Genomic DNA, 16,383 nt, shown 5'->3' on the forward strand with positions numbered 1-16,383 from the left:
TCAGCACCTCCATGAATGTGCGAGGAACGCCAAGAGAGAGATAGCCACAAAAAGTCGCCTATCTTCGAAAACTCTTGAGCTAATTCGCCAGCGTGGTTTGGCGCATGCCTCAGGCAACCGCAAGCTAACGTCCGAGCTTGCAAAGCAGTGCAGAGATGCGATCAAGGAAGACCTCAAAGAGAGAAGAGCAGAAGTACTGGTAGATGCGGCAGAAGCCGGGAAAAGTATTCGTAACGCCCGCCTGTCCTTCGCCAACTATAAGACCAAGATGACTGCCCTCCGACGTCCTGATGGATCCATCACATCCTCCAGAACGGCAATGGAGAAGATTATCCATGACTTCTACTCAAATCTCTTCGATAGCCATGTCCACTTGCCGACATACCAAATTCCACAGGATGGGTATGTCGTTCCCAACGTTCTCCCTTCCGAAATCCGACACGCCATTTCGTCAGTAAAGAAGCAAACAGCACCCGGCCCAGACAAGGTCAGACCTGAACACCTGAAGAACCTGCCGTCAGTACTCATCAATACACTGGCTCGGCTCTTCACTCGCTACCTGTCTGAATGCAAGGTTCCATCTCAATGGAAAACCAGCAGGACCGTACTACTGTTCAAGAAGGGAGACATCCATGACATTGGCAACTATCGCCCGATCTGCCTATTGTCTGTCATCTACAAGTTGTTCACTCGAGTCATCCTGAATAGGATTGGCAGAACACTAGATGAAGGACAACCATGTGAGCAAGCAGGGTTCCGCAAAGGATTCAGCACCATCGACCATATCCACACGATAACCAAACTCATTGAGGTTTCTCGGGAGTTCAAGATGCCGCTCTGCTTAACGTTCATTGATTTAAAGAAGGCCTTTGATTCTGTTGAGACGGAAGCGGTCATTGAAGCCCTAGCCAATCAGGGCATTCAAGCCCAATACATCAGGATCCTCCGTGAGCTGTATTGCGGATTCACTACCAGGATCTCACCATTCTACAAAGAAGTGATCGTTGATGTCAAGAGAGGGGTGCGGCAGGGTGATACCATTTCACCAAAACTCTTCAGTGCCACCCTCGAGAACATCATGCGACGACTGGAATGGGAAGGAATGGGAGTGAAGATAGATGGTCGGCAACTACACCACCTCCGCTTTGCTGATGACATTGTTTTAATAACACCAAACATCAGCCAAGCGGCACAAATGCTGGCCGACTTTGACCGTGAGTGTGGAAAGGTAGGACTACAGCTGAATCTTACGAAGACAATGTTTATGAGAAACAGCCTTGTTCCTGACGCCCCATTCGCTCTCAATGGAACGACCATCTCCGAATGCAACAGCTATGTGTACCTAGGTCGAGAGGTCAACATGACAAATGACCTGGCACCCGAGCTGCGCAGGAGGAAGAGAGCGGCTTGGAACGCCTTCAAGAACGTCAAAGAGATAGCTAAGAGGACGAAGAACCTCCGGCTCCGGGCACATCTCTTTGATTCCACTGTTCTTCCTGCATTAACATATGCCTCAGAGACCTGGGCCCTACGCAAACAAGATGAGAACGCCATTCAGGTCTCCCAAAGAAGAATAGAAAGAGCTATGCTTGGAATATCACGTTTCACTCAAATGAGAGAACGAATCCGGAGTTCTGACATCCGTCGACGATCAAGGATCAGGGACGCTGTCTCATTTGCCAAGGTGTCGAAAATCAGATGGGCTGGTCACGTAATGAGATTTAAAGACGACCGTTGGACTAGAGCTGTTACTGATTGGATTCCACGGGATGTCAAGAGACCGCGTGGCCGCCCACCTACCAGATGGTCAGACTTCTTTGTCAAGGTCATGAACGATCGGTTTGAGGCCCTCCATGTTCCCGGAGCGAAGAGATGCCATTGGGCTACACTAGCACGCGACAGGGACAAATGGAGACGTTACTGGCACCCGCTCGAGCAAATCGACGACTAACGGGAAGTTAAGTGATTAAGTGATTAAGCATACACTTATGGTTTGAATGAAGGAATGAATGGTGGGGATAGCAATGGGGAAGACAGACAAAACCCTAAACAATAATTTATTTATTTATTTATTTATTTAAAAGGTAAGGTAAAGGTAAAGGTAAAGGCCCTCCCATTGATCGTCGATTTGCTCGAGCGGGCCCAGTAACGTCTCCATTGGAGACTTTGTTGTTACTGTGTCTGGCATATCGAATACTCTCGGTAGCTTGCCGGGCTCTCCGAGAGGGGCGGAGGAATCGAACTCGGGTCGGCCATGTTGGCCGCTTGTAAGGCGAACGCCCTACCCGCTTTTATTTGGAATTTGGATGTGATGTTGAGAACTAAGAGAATCATCCAGGGGAGTCAAGAGAACTTTGAGGAGAAAAATGAATGTGAACATTGTGAGTTGGGAATGTAATAATGAGGATGGATGGGAGGGTGGCCAGCTGGGATGGCCTATGGTCAATTGAGAGCCGAATGCCTTAACCAGATAGAATCGAAAGGTGAGTAACCAGATAGAATCGAAAGGTGAGTAGAGATGCAGAAAGTGGAGGTAGAGATGAAAAACAAGAAGGGTCGGGGCAATCTCCACTCCTGATGCCAGTGAAGAAACTATAGAAAGAAGCCTAGACTTGAGGTTGTTCCAAGCAGGTGGTGTTTTTTGTGAATAGAAATTTGCTGTAGCCAGGCCAGAATGATAGTAGAGTGAATATGGTATTTGTCCTGCGCACAGCCGATCCTGGTTTGATCCCTGGCACCATCTATGGTACCCTGACCCCTCACTAGGAGTGATCCCTGAGTACTGAGCCAAATGTAAATCCTAAACACTGCCAGGTACCCTCCCCCACTCTAATTGCTGTAGACACTTAATTTTGGTTTATACCAATTATGTGCGGTACAATTTCTATTATAAATTTTTTCACTTGAAGTCACAGTAGTTTCCAATAAGCTATCAACAACCTTAAGAGAGAACTTACTGTACTTAGAGAAGCATCAGGCAATTCATTCCACAAATTAATATTTGTTATGCCACCAAAGAGGATGCAGTACTTGTTGAACTTTAAGTAGCCAATTATCACATAAACTTTACATTTGTCAAGATGCACTTGGAATTTGAAAAGACCCACAAAGTCAGCAAATTTAATGAGATTATATTCCTCTAAGGGCCATCACAAAGAAATGTGTGCTTGAATTTTCAGAATTAATTTTTAAGTCAGAAAGGGAAAAAATAGGCATGACCTCAAGTGTTGCTATGACAAGAATTTACTGTCTGTTTCAAGGATCTTATCTAACTCATTTAGGGATTCCACCAATAATTAGTTGTATTCCTGGGAGACATCATAAATCCCAATGATTGTGGATGGCCACTTCCAGCCTAGAGAGTTTTTTTTTTCAATTGAATCATCGTGAGATACAGTTATAAAGCTTTAATGTTTGAGTTTCATTCATACAATGATCAAACACCCATCCTTTCACCAGTGCACATTTTCCACCACCAAAGTTACTGCTATTCCTCGAACCCAATCCTTCCCCTGCCTGTGTGGTAGACAATTTCCACAATACTCTTTGATTGCATTCAATATTTCAACACCAGTTGCACCATTATTATTTGGAATTTTTTGGTCACCACTCAAACCTGCCAAAAAGGCAATGCTAGACAATTTATTTTGTAATGCTTGTTATGAATAGCATATGATGTCATGAGGCTGTTCTCACGCTCATGGCCATGCGCTCCTGAAATTCTAAAATTTTTAATAATTAGGGTCTGGAGAGATCTCTATAGAGAGCTGCTCACTTCCGAGATTCTTTTGTGTGTCTCTGGATCACCGCCGTTAAGGAGCTTAAGCAGTAGCCGGAAGCAGTTGGACGTCATTAGCCTAGAGAGTTTGATTTACTCAGTGAGTGGATTTATTGGGTTTTGAAACATTTTCTTTTTGTAATTTTTTCTGACCCAGAAATATGCTCTTAATTTCAGTGACTCTCTCAAGACAGCTGAATAGATGACAGTTTCTAAACAATCACCCTTAACTGTAAATCAAAATGTTCTGTCTCCTCAATTATCCTAAGATGCTTTGGTTTGTTTTACTTCTATCACCAGTGAAGTCTAGTCCACCACCAATAGGATGATTAAAAGCATTCTACCAAAAAAAAAAAGTTCTTCATTCCATGGCAAACTCTTGTCATCTCTAACTTTAGTTGAACAACGACTGCTTAAGCATCACTGAACAGCTGAATGAAATACAGACATCTGGAATGGATTCTGCTCTTCACTACAGCTTAATTTATCAACCACACACTTTAAAGATAATTATTCCTAGTAGGTTTCCCCATTATAAAACATGCTAGAAAAACTCACTTCAAAATAACATTGTGGTTACTCTTCAGAGGGTTAAATATCACACTTGTTTCTGAAGACTTATTCTGTGTTTACTAAATCATATAATTTCTAAAGTTCTCTGTTATGTAAAATTGTCTCCCCATTCCAATATTCCCTAACATCAGTATAAAAAAATCTTATTCTGACTGTTTCAGATGTTCTTCATATGGTAAACTACCTAGTAAGACCTTTAGAACTAGAAAGTATCAAGCAAAGTATCAACTTTATTGCCTTATGTGAGACTGTCCCTAGTATCTATTTTTCTGTTGTTTTGGTTTTTGGGGTGTGCCCACAACTAGAAGTGTCAGGAGTCACTTCTGATGGTGCTCAGAGACCATCACTGTATCACTGTATCACTGTCATCCCATTGTTCATCGATTTACTCAAGCGAGTAAGGATAGGCTGCTAAAATCTCAGGGCTGACATGAATGGAGACATTACTGGCGCCTGCTCAGAGACCATGTGGTGCCCAGAGTTGAACCGAAAGTTTCTACATGCAAAACATATACTCAATTCTTTAAACTATCTCCTGGCTCCTGGTCCTATTTTAAAAGAAGATCTGGCAACACAATTCTGATTCAGTAGCTTCATTGCAGCCAAGAATGAAGTTTCTTTAAAAAATTTAAAAAAAGTTCAACCAGCAATTCTGAACCCATGGACCACATAATAAAAAGCTCCAAATTGCTCTAAAATTTTCCTTCTATAGGTAAGGATACTGAGTTTACAATGTGAAATTGCTAACAATATTTGGAAATTTGGCAGAGTCTCCTGCCCCTGCTCCTGGCTGTCCTCACCAGGTCCCCTTGGAGGGGGGTGGGTTGAGTTTCCCTCCCCACCCACCCTGAGCAGAGCTCTGGCAACTGAAGACCTCCAGAACCAGCCACAACCATGCTGAGACCACTCTCCACACACATGAAGGTACCGGCAGAGGGAAAAAAGGCATGCGAGTCCCAGGGCTAAGATCTCCAAGCCTGCTCAAATCAGGGCTGAGCATCCTCCACCCAGATCCTCCATCTTCCAGGAGGCAGGGGTCACACCCACCAACTGCCCCCCAGCGCCATGTAATCCCATCAACGGCCAAGACCCAGAGACTACAAAACCCAGCTCCCGGAAGCATGTGGCCGCATTTGTGGCCACACGACATTTTATTATCTCATTCTTACTTTGGACAACATGGCAGGCTACCGAATGTAACCTGCCCACACGGCAGAGTCTGACAAACTCCCCGTGGTGTACCCAATATGCCAAATACCAGTAACAATGATGGGTCTCATTCTCCTAACCCTGAAAGAGCCTTGAATATGGAACTTTAAAATCTCAGGGCTAGGGCGAAGGAGACGTTACTGGTGCCTGCTCGAGGCAATCGACGAACAACAGGATGATCATGATCGTGATTTGGAAATTTGATTAATGTGATTGTTGGTCAAGTTTTTCTATAACTATTTGTGTGTGTGTGTGTGTGTGTGTGTGTGTAAAGGAAGAAGTTTTTTATTGAAACTTATTTAGATAAATATGAAGGTAGATAAAGGGAGAAGTACATCTTCAAGAGAAAACACAGGCTTCCCTAGAATAGAAAATAGACAAGCAAAAAAAAAATAGAGACAAACCTGCAAAATTTGTGTTCAAGGGAGAACACAGACTTGAAGAGCAAGCTCCAAAGCTTTTCTTGACATCCTGCTTCTTACGTCCTTAAGAACGGGGATCAGAACACAGCTGCCTTCTCACAAAAAGTTACCCTGAGCAGGTGGAAGTGGGTGTAAAACAGGTGAAAGAATGTATATGCCATTGTTCTGTGAAAGTCAATTAGTCAAATACTGATATGAACAAAAGCTACAACCACCAAAAAAAAAAAAAAAGGTGGTGTTTTCATGTAGTCCTATATTCATGGACTGAGAGTTAACACTGCATGAATGAATGAGTACACAGTGAATAAATGAATGAGTTGGCCAATGAGTCATGCCTAAAGACAGGAGGGAAAAGGTTAAGACAGTGTGATGATTGTCTGAGGCACCCAGAAAATCCCTGTCCCTCATATCATCAATCTTTTCACCAGTAGCAGGAGAAGGAATTTCTTTTTGCAAAAGGAAAAGTGTCCCTGGTAAGTGAGTTCAATACTATTGTACTCCTAATTTAGTCAATTATCGTTCCCAGTAAATGGCTGAAAAGTATTTGCAGATTTCAGTAGTTTCGCCATAGATCAGGCTGTCACTGAATTGTTCAGAAAGATGCTTCCCTTTTCATAGACTCCTTGAAGTGGAACAACGTGCGTGTGGGAGGTTTCATTCTGCTTTTAACTGGTTGATTTTTGATGATGAAGAGGTTACTTCGGTTTGCTTGGCTTCTTGATCTAGCACGTTATTCATCTGTAGTTTTGCTTCTAGTCAAAATGGAAAGCAACTGTAGTTTGTCATCTTTTAATGTCGGGACATGACAGGAAGCTGGGTTTTATTTGTTTTTCTCTTTGAAGTGATACAGCTGAGTGAGCAGACGTAAGAGTTCTGCCTTAACCAGGAATTCTGCTTAACTTTGTAGAAATGACAATTTCACTGAGAAATGGTAGTTTGTTGGTCTCGGCTTCCACAGGCGTATCAGAGGATTAAGGTGAGGAGGTAAAGAAGGGTGCCAGAAAATTCTGGAAGCAGTTCACCAAGAAGTTCAGAAATCCATCCTTACAAGTCACTGAGGGCCTAACAGAAAAATGTCCCTTGTGTGCCATATGGCGTCTCATATCTTCAATTCTAATTTAAATCCTCTACAACTGTAGATGAAAGAGCCCACACTAACAAAAATAAAATCCCTTCCCAGAGACTTCGTGAAGACTACTACTGTTGACCAGGGCCCATAAAAGGCCACAACTCAATTACAACAAAATAGACCCTGGGATAATGATGGAGCAGAGCAGATAGAACAGAACTGCCACAAAATGTAGAGTAGAGGCCAGAGTTTACCACAGATCTGCATTGGATATGAAGTAGTCACAGTTTTAGTGTTAAGACCTTCCACCACGACCCTACTCCACCCCCCCCCCCCCCACACACACACACGCACACACTTGATTGATTCTTGGTTTGTGACTAAAACTGCAACTCTGAAGCCAAAGCCTTTGCATTGTGAAATCTAGAGTCTACTCTGGTTCTGTAAATAAATGAAATTCTCATTCTCTAGGCAGATTTCCTTACCGGTGTATGTAATACATTTATGAATACACTTTTAATTATTCATAATTATTGCCTTTTTCCATCTGATTATTTTCTTCATTGACTTTTTTTAAAGTAACTTTTCATTGGTCATCATATGTGAAATTTCAGGGTTTTGCTTCTTATCTGTGTGCATCATTCTCACTGCACCCACCACCAAAAATACCCTTCTATGCTTCCCTCCCAGAAGGTCCCATAGTCAGCAAGTCAGTTTTGTTGGGTTTTGCCACTGTGTTGGTGTGTTTGTCTCTGTTATTCATATTCCACATGTGTGAAACCATTAAAAATAGCCTTTTACTAAGTTTGATCATTCAAGATCTATTTGTTTGTGGGGCTGGGGCAATAGAACAGCGGGTAGGGTATTTGCTTGCACGTGGCCGACCTGAGTTCGATTCCCAGCATCCCATATGGTCCCCTGAGCGCCACCAGGAGTAATTCCTGAGTGCAGAGCCAGGAATAACCCCTGTGCATTGCCAGGTGTGATCCAAAAAGAAAAAAAAAATCTATTTGTTTGCTTCCCAAAGATATAATTTTATCTTTTAAAATATGGATTGTAATTTGAAGCTTTAGTTTTTGTAAAACAAATTTACATGGGCTGGGTGTGTAGCTCAGTGGTAGAGCACATTTGTATATCTGAGGCCTTTGGTTCAGTGTCAACATTACACACATGCACACACACATACACATACACATACACACAAACACACAATCTTCAGATGGAGTGGTAAAGAGAATCTGGGCTGCGTAGATAGTATGGAGATTAAGAAGCTTGCTTTCTGTGGAGCTGATCCCTGCTTGATCCATGCAACTCCATGTGGTTCCCTGAACACCCCTGAGCACGGAGCCAGGAAAAGCCCTGAGTACCACTGGTTGAACTTCAGCCCCTCCTTCACACCATCCTCCCTGAAATCCCCCCCCTCCCACGCCAAATTTCTTCTCTTTGTGTGTACAAAGAGAAGAAAATTAATTGCAAGTCTTCATTTGTGTGTTATGCTAACCTTAGCAACAAAAGAGCTCATTAACATAAAAATTAACATTAGGAAAAGTAACTAAATTCTTTCTTGTGCATCTTCTCAGAAACATTTCTAATATGCAAGCTAATGGCACTACGGTATTGGTTACCTATCACTTGCTCCCTGTAACCTCCTTAGCATGCCATACAAGGTCATGCACCAGCATTGAGAACCTTCACATCTTTCAAGACTCCTCTTCCTCCTCTTCATTGCGCTGTAAGTACAATAAATTGCCCTTATTAATCGAACTAATCTTTGAATAAATTGAAATGCCAGAATCAAAAGCGTACGATTCAGCACACGTAGGACAATGTATTACCTATACAACCAACCTCCCTATCAAGATATCCAACATTCCACTACCCCACAAGTTGCTTTTGTCTTTCCTTCTAGTTGATATTCACCCCACATGACCTAACTTTCATATTCTTAGATTTGCATTGTCAATTTCTGAATTTCATGGAAGGGAACTATACCTACGTGCTCCTTCGTGCCTAAGTTCTATGTGTATCGAAGTTCTTTATTGTTTTCCTTGACCACACCTGGCTGTGATCAGAGTTATTCCTGGCTCTATGCTCAGGAATGATCTCTGGCAGTGTTCAGGGGACCGTAAGGGGTGACCAGGACTTGAACTGGGGTTGGCCACATGCAATGCATGTGCCTTAGTCCCTGATCTACATCTCTGACCCCCAATAGTTTATTTTAATAAAATGCTTATGACTATGTTATTCCATAAATATATCACAATTTATTTATACATTCTCTCTTTTTTGGGGGGGGAGGGGTCACACCCGACAATGCACAGGGCTCACTCCTGGCTCACGCACTCAGGAATTACTCCTGGTGGTGCTCAGGGGACTATATGGGATGCTGGGATTCGAACCTGGGTCAGCTGTGTGCAAGGCACCTACCCACTGTGCTATCGCTCTAGCCCCTATCCATTCTCTCTTTTAAAAAATATTCTTCTAATTGCTTTCTGGTATCTCCTTTCCTTTCACTATTGTTTCTTAATGTTTGTTTTAGTTTGGGGACCACATCTGGTAGTGCTCAAGATTCTACTCCTGGCTCTGTACTCAGGGGTCACTCCTGGTGGTAGTTAGGGGACCATATGTGGCATTGGTATGACCCAAGGTCAGATGCATGTTAAGTACCTTAACCCCTATTTTACCTCTCTGGCCCTGATCTTTTGCGATTGATACCGTTTCATTGACTAGGGATTACCAACATGCTTAGCTATGTTAGCAATGGTGCTTGCCGAGGTCCACACATCAGGTTGCCAAGCTCATGTACTTTGCCACAGTGCTTTTTCTTAAAGGCATACACATTCTAGTTGAAGGCTATGGTGATGCTTGCACACATGCTCACCAGGGACCACACTTCTTAGTAGTGGCATTCACACATCTGTTTCAGTTATTGTGCTCACCGAGGTCACAACCCTTTCTTGTGGTGCTTACACACATCTGCCTGCATGGAGACTGAAATCACTTCCAACACCAGGTTCATAGACACAAATGCTACCAGGCTCAAACAAGTTACCAGAATTTCATCTAGGGCATGTGAAATTTGAGCTTGTGACTATATTCTTTTTTTCCTTTTCTCTTTTATATATAATTATTTTTTAAAATGAATCACCGTGAGATACAGTTACAGACTTATAAACTTGGTTATTACATTTCAGTCATACAATGATCGAGTACCCATCCCAATACCAGTGCCCATTCTCTACCACCAATGCTCCCAGTATCCCTCCCACTACTCCTCCCATCCCCCCACCCCCCAACTGCCTCTGTGGCAGGCACATTCCCTTTTACTCTCTCCTTTTGGGTGTTATAGTTTGCAATATAGGTAGTAAGTGGCCATCATGTTTGTTGTGACCATACTCTTGCAAGGCAGACACTGTAAACCCCTGCTTTTAATCTAATTCTTTGGGCCCTATTCATTTTATTTTTCTTCTGCTAGGCATCTGAGTGGTTTAGTTTTGGCTACTATGGATACAGCTACTAGAAATATTCTTACATAGATCTTTTAGTGGATACTTATTTATATATCTTTTACAGACAAACACACAAGAGTGAAATTTCTGAATTTCTTTGGTAAGAAACTTCCAAATAGTTTTTCAAATATTTGTATCATTTCACATGCCCATCCGAGTTCCTGTGTCCCTATACTATCAGTACCTGATGTTGGTTTTCAAAGATTTAGCTACTGTATGAAACAGAAATGGAATATTCTGATATCATTATACTTTTCTTCTGTATTTCTCTAATGACTTAGCAAAATCTAACTTTTACTTCTTCTTTTGCTTGTTTGTTTTTGTTTGGGGGCCACAATTGGCAGTGCTCATGGGTCATATTCCTGGCGCTACACTCAGGAATCACTCCTGGCAGAGCTCAGGGGACCGTTTGGGATGCCAGGGATCAAACCTGGGTCAATGGAAAGCAAGTGCCCTACCTGCTGTACTACTGCTCCTGTACTAACAAAAACATTCTATTTTCTTCTGGAAACTATACTTTTGCTTTTACATCTTGTTCTAGGCTTCACTTTAGATTAATTTAGAACGTAGTATGACATAGAAGCTGTGCTCCAATTTTTTCATAAAGATTTAATCAACAATTTCAGTTAGTATTGTTGAGTTTTCCTTTTCCTATGGAGTAGTACATTTATTAAAAAGATAAGTTTCTGAAGTCTATTGTTCCATGGGTTTAGCCATCCTTGTCAATGCCAGTACCCCATTGTCTTGGTTACTGTGGCCTTATATTAAATCTTGGCATGCAAGTGGTGAATCTTCCATCATTGCAATTGGTTTTCAATACCTTTTGGCTATTTGAGGTCTTTGCATTTCTGCTTAAACTTTAAACCAGAGACCAGACCCAGGGGATGCCATTTAAACATACAGCTTCGAGTTCAATCTGTGGGACCTCCCTTTGCCTCTGAGTTTGGTCTCTGCAGCTCTGTGGTTTGGACTCCTAGCATCACAACATGTGTGATCTCTGGGCCCCTGCATCCTAGTGTGGGGAAGCAGTGTCACTCAAGTATGCTCCCTAGGAAGCACCACAGGCAAAAAAAAAAAAAAATAGTGCAAAGACTTGCATGGAATGGGAGAGTATCATGCTGAACAAAATAAACCAGAAGCAGGACAAATACAGAATGATGTCATCTGCGGTACATAGAGAAACAAATCAAGGGTATAGACAATCTAAATCAATAATCTAAATCAATAATCACTTGATTGCTTGATACCCCATTACTCATTGATTTACTTGAGCGGGTGCCAATAACGTCTCCATTCATCCCTGTTGCGTGCTAGCGTAGTCCAATGGCATCTGCTCGTTCTAGGAATATGCAGAGCCTCAAACCGATCATTCAGGGTCTTGATGAAGAAGTCTGACCATCTTGTAGGTGGGCGTCCACGTGATCTTTTGATGTTCCGTGGAATCCAGTCAGTAATGGCTCTAGTCCAGCGGTCATCTCTAAACCTCATTACGTGTCCAGCCCATCTTATTTTTGATGCCTTGGCAACTGAGACAGTGTCCCTGATTCTTGAGCGTTGATGGAGATCAGAACTTCGGATTCTATCTCTCATTTGAGTGAAGCGTGATCCTCCAAGCATAGCTCTTCCAGTTCCTCTTTGAGAGACCCGAATAGCGTTCTCATCCTGTTTTCGTAGGGCCCAGGTCTCTGAGGCATATGTTAATGCAGGAAGAACAGTGGAATCGAAGAGATGTGCTTGGAGCCAGAGGTTCTTTGTCCTCTTAGTTATTTCTTCAACGCTCTTGAAGGCATTCCAAGCCTCTCTCTTCCTCCTGCGTAACTCAGGTGCCAGGTCATTCATCATGTTGCTTTCTCGACCTAGGTATATATAACTGTTGCATTCGGAGATGGTGGTTCCGTTGAGAGCGAATGGAGCGTCAGGAACGAGGCTGTTTCTCACGAATATTGTCTTTGTGAGATTCAGTTGTCATCCGACCTTTCCACACTCACGGTCAAAGTCGGCCAGCATTTGTGCCGCTTGGCTAATGTTTGGTGTTATTAGAACGATGTCATCAGCAAAGCGGAGGTGGTGTAGTTGCCGACTATAATAATAATAATAATTAATAATAATAAAATAATAAAAATCAATAATAAACCTTGCTTATTCAATTCAGGCCCGAGTCTACCAGCACTGAGGTTTGGGGATGAGGAGACTTACTGGGTTGACTAGAATTAATTCAGGAACATAGGTGGAGGGTCTGGAGTACATAAATAATGCTAAGGGAGATAACAAAATGCACGGAAATCATAAGAGTCAATCATCAAAGAATGGGGAAGTGGCCGGGAGGAAGGAAATTCAGATCAGGGTGACATAGGGGCAGGCGTGGAGAGTCATGGGCACTTACGTGGTGGTGGGGGTGCTGAAACCTTCTTCATTAATACAATAAATTTAAACACTACTGTAACCTATCACCTAAATTATAGTAATAAAATGATGAGGGATAAGGGGCAGAGATAGCAAGGCAGAGAAGATGCTTGCCATGCACAAGGCTGACCCTGGTTTGATCCTGGCATGCCATATGTTTCCCAGAGCACCGCCAGGACTGACACCCAGGTGTAAGCTCTGAGCCCTGCTTGAGTGTGACGCCAAATTTAAATATATAAATAAAAGATATGCAAGCCCCACAACCAGAGGAGCTTGCCAGCAATGGCCCTTTATTACAACAAGCACATGGTGAAGCAAAGGAAAAGCTGAACAAATGAATTTAAAAAAAAAATTTTAATTACTTCTGTAGCATTTGAGCTCCCATTTGACCCAGCAATACCACTCCTGGGAATATATCCCAGAGAGGCAAAAAAGTATAGTCGAAGTGACATCTGCACTCGTGTGTTCATTGCAGCACTGTTTACACTAGCCAGAATCTGGAAAAAACCTGAGTGCCCGAGAACAGATGACTGGTTAAAGAAACTTTGGTACATTTACACAATGGAGTATTATGTAGCTGTTAGAAAAGATGAAGTCACGAAATTCACGTACAAGTGGTACTACGTGGAAAATATCATGCTAAGCGAAATGAGTCAGAAAGAGAGGAACAGACATAGAAAGATTGCATTCATCTGGGGAACATAAAGTAACAAAACAGGAGACTGACACCCAAGAGTAGCCGAGATTAGTACCAGGAGGTTTGCTCCATGTCTTGGAGGCCAACCACACATGCTAGGGGAAAAGGGAGCTCAGAGAGAGAATGGAGCACCAAATAAAGGGTGTTGGAGGATGGGAGAAGCATGCTGAAAGTAGACTATAGACCGAATATGATTGCCACTCAATGCCTCTGTTGTAAACCACAACACCCAAAAGGAGAGAGAGAAGAAAAGGGAATGCCCTTCCACAGAGGCAGGGTGGGATGAGGGGGGATGGGGGGTGGGAGGGATACTGGGATCCGTGGTGGTGGAAAATGGGCACTGGTGGAGGGATGGGTACTTGATCACTGCATAATTGAAACCCAAGCACAAAAATTTGTAAGTCTACAACTGTACCTCATGCTGTTTCACTAATAAAAAATTTAAAAAATAATAAAAAAATAAATTACTTCTGTAGCACTGTCCTCCCATTGTTCATCAATTTGCTCGAGTGGGCACCAGTAATGTCTCCATTGTGAGACTTGTTGTTATTGTTTTTGGCATATCCAATACGCCACGGGAAGCTTGCCAGGTTCTGTCGTGCGGGCGAGATACTCTTGGTAGCTTGCCGGGCTCTCCAAGAGGGGCGGAGGATTCGAACCCGGGTTAGCCATGTGCAAGGCAAACACCCTACCCGCTGTGCTAAGCCCTGAAATTACTTCAGAAAAATAAACTTTAGAACCCTAAATTTTGTATTCAATTTTACAGCAACATCTATTGGGATTATGATGGAGGGATCTTAAGCCCCTGAATCAGTTTGGGGAGAATTTACATTTGGGGAAGAGAGAGGGGTTGGCTTGTGGGGGACACAGGTGTTAGTGCTCACGGACACTCCTGGTTCTGTGCTTGGGGGTTGCTTCTGGCCATTCTCTCGTGGTGCCAAGGCTCAAACCAGGCTTGGTAGCATCTAAGGCAAGTTCTTTAATCCCGATTGTCTCTCTCCTGCCTGAGAATGAATTTATTTTTTGGTTTGGGGAACACCCCTCTCTGGTGCTCAGGGATCACTCCTGGCTCTGCACTCAGGTAAGTCCTGATAGTGCTCATAAAAAGTGCCATGCATTAAACCCAGGGAGGGCATATGCAAGGCAAGCACCTTGCTTGCAGTACTATCACTCCAGCCCAAGAACTAACATTTATTTTGGTTTTGTTTTTGGTCACGTGTTATGGAACTTGTCGTGTCAATCGTGAACTCCATTTGCTCTCAGTCATCATCAGTTCTATGGATTTTTGTAGATAACTGACCCCCGCCATGTGTTTGATCCCTGGCATCCCATATGGTCCCCCAAGCCCGCCAGGGGTTGTTACTGAGTGCAGAGCCAGGAGTAGCCCCCTGAGTACTGCTGGGTATGGCCTAAAACAAAAATAAATAAAAATAATGAAAGGAAAATTTTGTTTTTTAATTGTATGACTCCATGTGGTTAAAAATGTCAGTTCTTGGGGCTGGAGTGATAGCACAGCAGGTAGGGCATTTGCCTTGCATGCTGCCGACCCGGGTCTACCCGGGTTCGATTCCCAGTATCCCATGTGGTCCCCTGAGCACCGCCAGGGGTAATTCCTGACTGCAGAGCCAGGAGTAACCCCTGTGCATCCCCAGGTGTAACCCAAAAAGCCAAAAAAGAAAAAAAGATAAAAAAGTCAGTTCTTGGTGTCAGAAAGATAGTACAGTGGGCAGTGTGCTTGCCTTACCTGGGGGGGCGAACGAGATTTTATTCTCATTACCCCATATGCCCCCCTAAGCCTTTTAAAGAGTTGAGCCCAGAATCAGGAGTAAGTCCCGAGCACAGCACTTTTATAATATTCTGTAATTCAGTAACCACTTCATAGTGTCCATTTCATATAGTTATTACTGTGGGTTTTTTCAAACTTTTTCTTTTGACCCAGAAATATTCATGCAGAATTTTTGCACAAGAAATTCTTTATTCACTGCAAGTTCAGCCTGGACTACTTGAAAACCAACCATTGAGTGGTATGTGTAGCATTTGTCAACTCATCCAGAGCCAAAGAAAGCAACTCAAAATCATTTGCTTGTTTTTTGGCTATTGATGCTGCTCACAAAAAATCCTCGCTCTGTTTGTAACTGTCTTCACCCAAAGACCTGCAGTCATAAACATATTTATTTTTATGCACACATTTTTCTTTAGCTACTGGAACCAAGCACAGTTTAATTAACTTGTATTGGCAAATGGTTTCCCAAGCTTGAACAACAAATTTATCATTCAGAAACTTCCTTTGTTGGCAGCTTCGTTCTTAGTTTTTATGTGTGTGTAAAAAATTTATTATGATGATCTGTTGTTTTAAACCAACATGATCCTTTTTACTGTTACTTTACTTTAAGGTTGAGTATTGTGATGAAAGCTTAATCAAGAAATATCCATATATATATATATACATATAGATTATATTCTTTCAGCACGGAAGTGGTGTTGTTGCATAATAAGCACAATTCTTTAGTATATCATTACAAAATTGTCCACATAGCCTTAAAATTTGGACTCCTATACTTTGCTTCTTTTTGTTTGTTTGTTTGGCATGCTAGGTGCATCTGGTAATAAATGTGAATGTTTGGCACAATGATTTGGGTGGCATTCAAAATACTACAGGTTGATAAATACACCACTGTGATCTCTAGTGTATTGAACAATTGCAAGAAGCAATGAGAATGTCA

Source organism: Sorex fumeus, unplaced genomic scaffold, assembly GCF_029834395.1.
Source record: "Sorex fumeus unplaced genomic scaffold, SorFum_2.1 ptg000002l, whole genome shotgun sequence".
NCBI classification, from domain to species: domain Eukaryota; kingdom Metazoa; phylum Chordata; class Mammalia; order Eulipotyphla; family Soricidae; genus Sorex; species Sorex fumeus.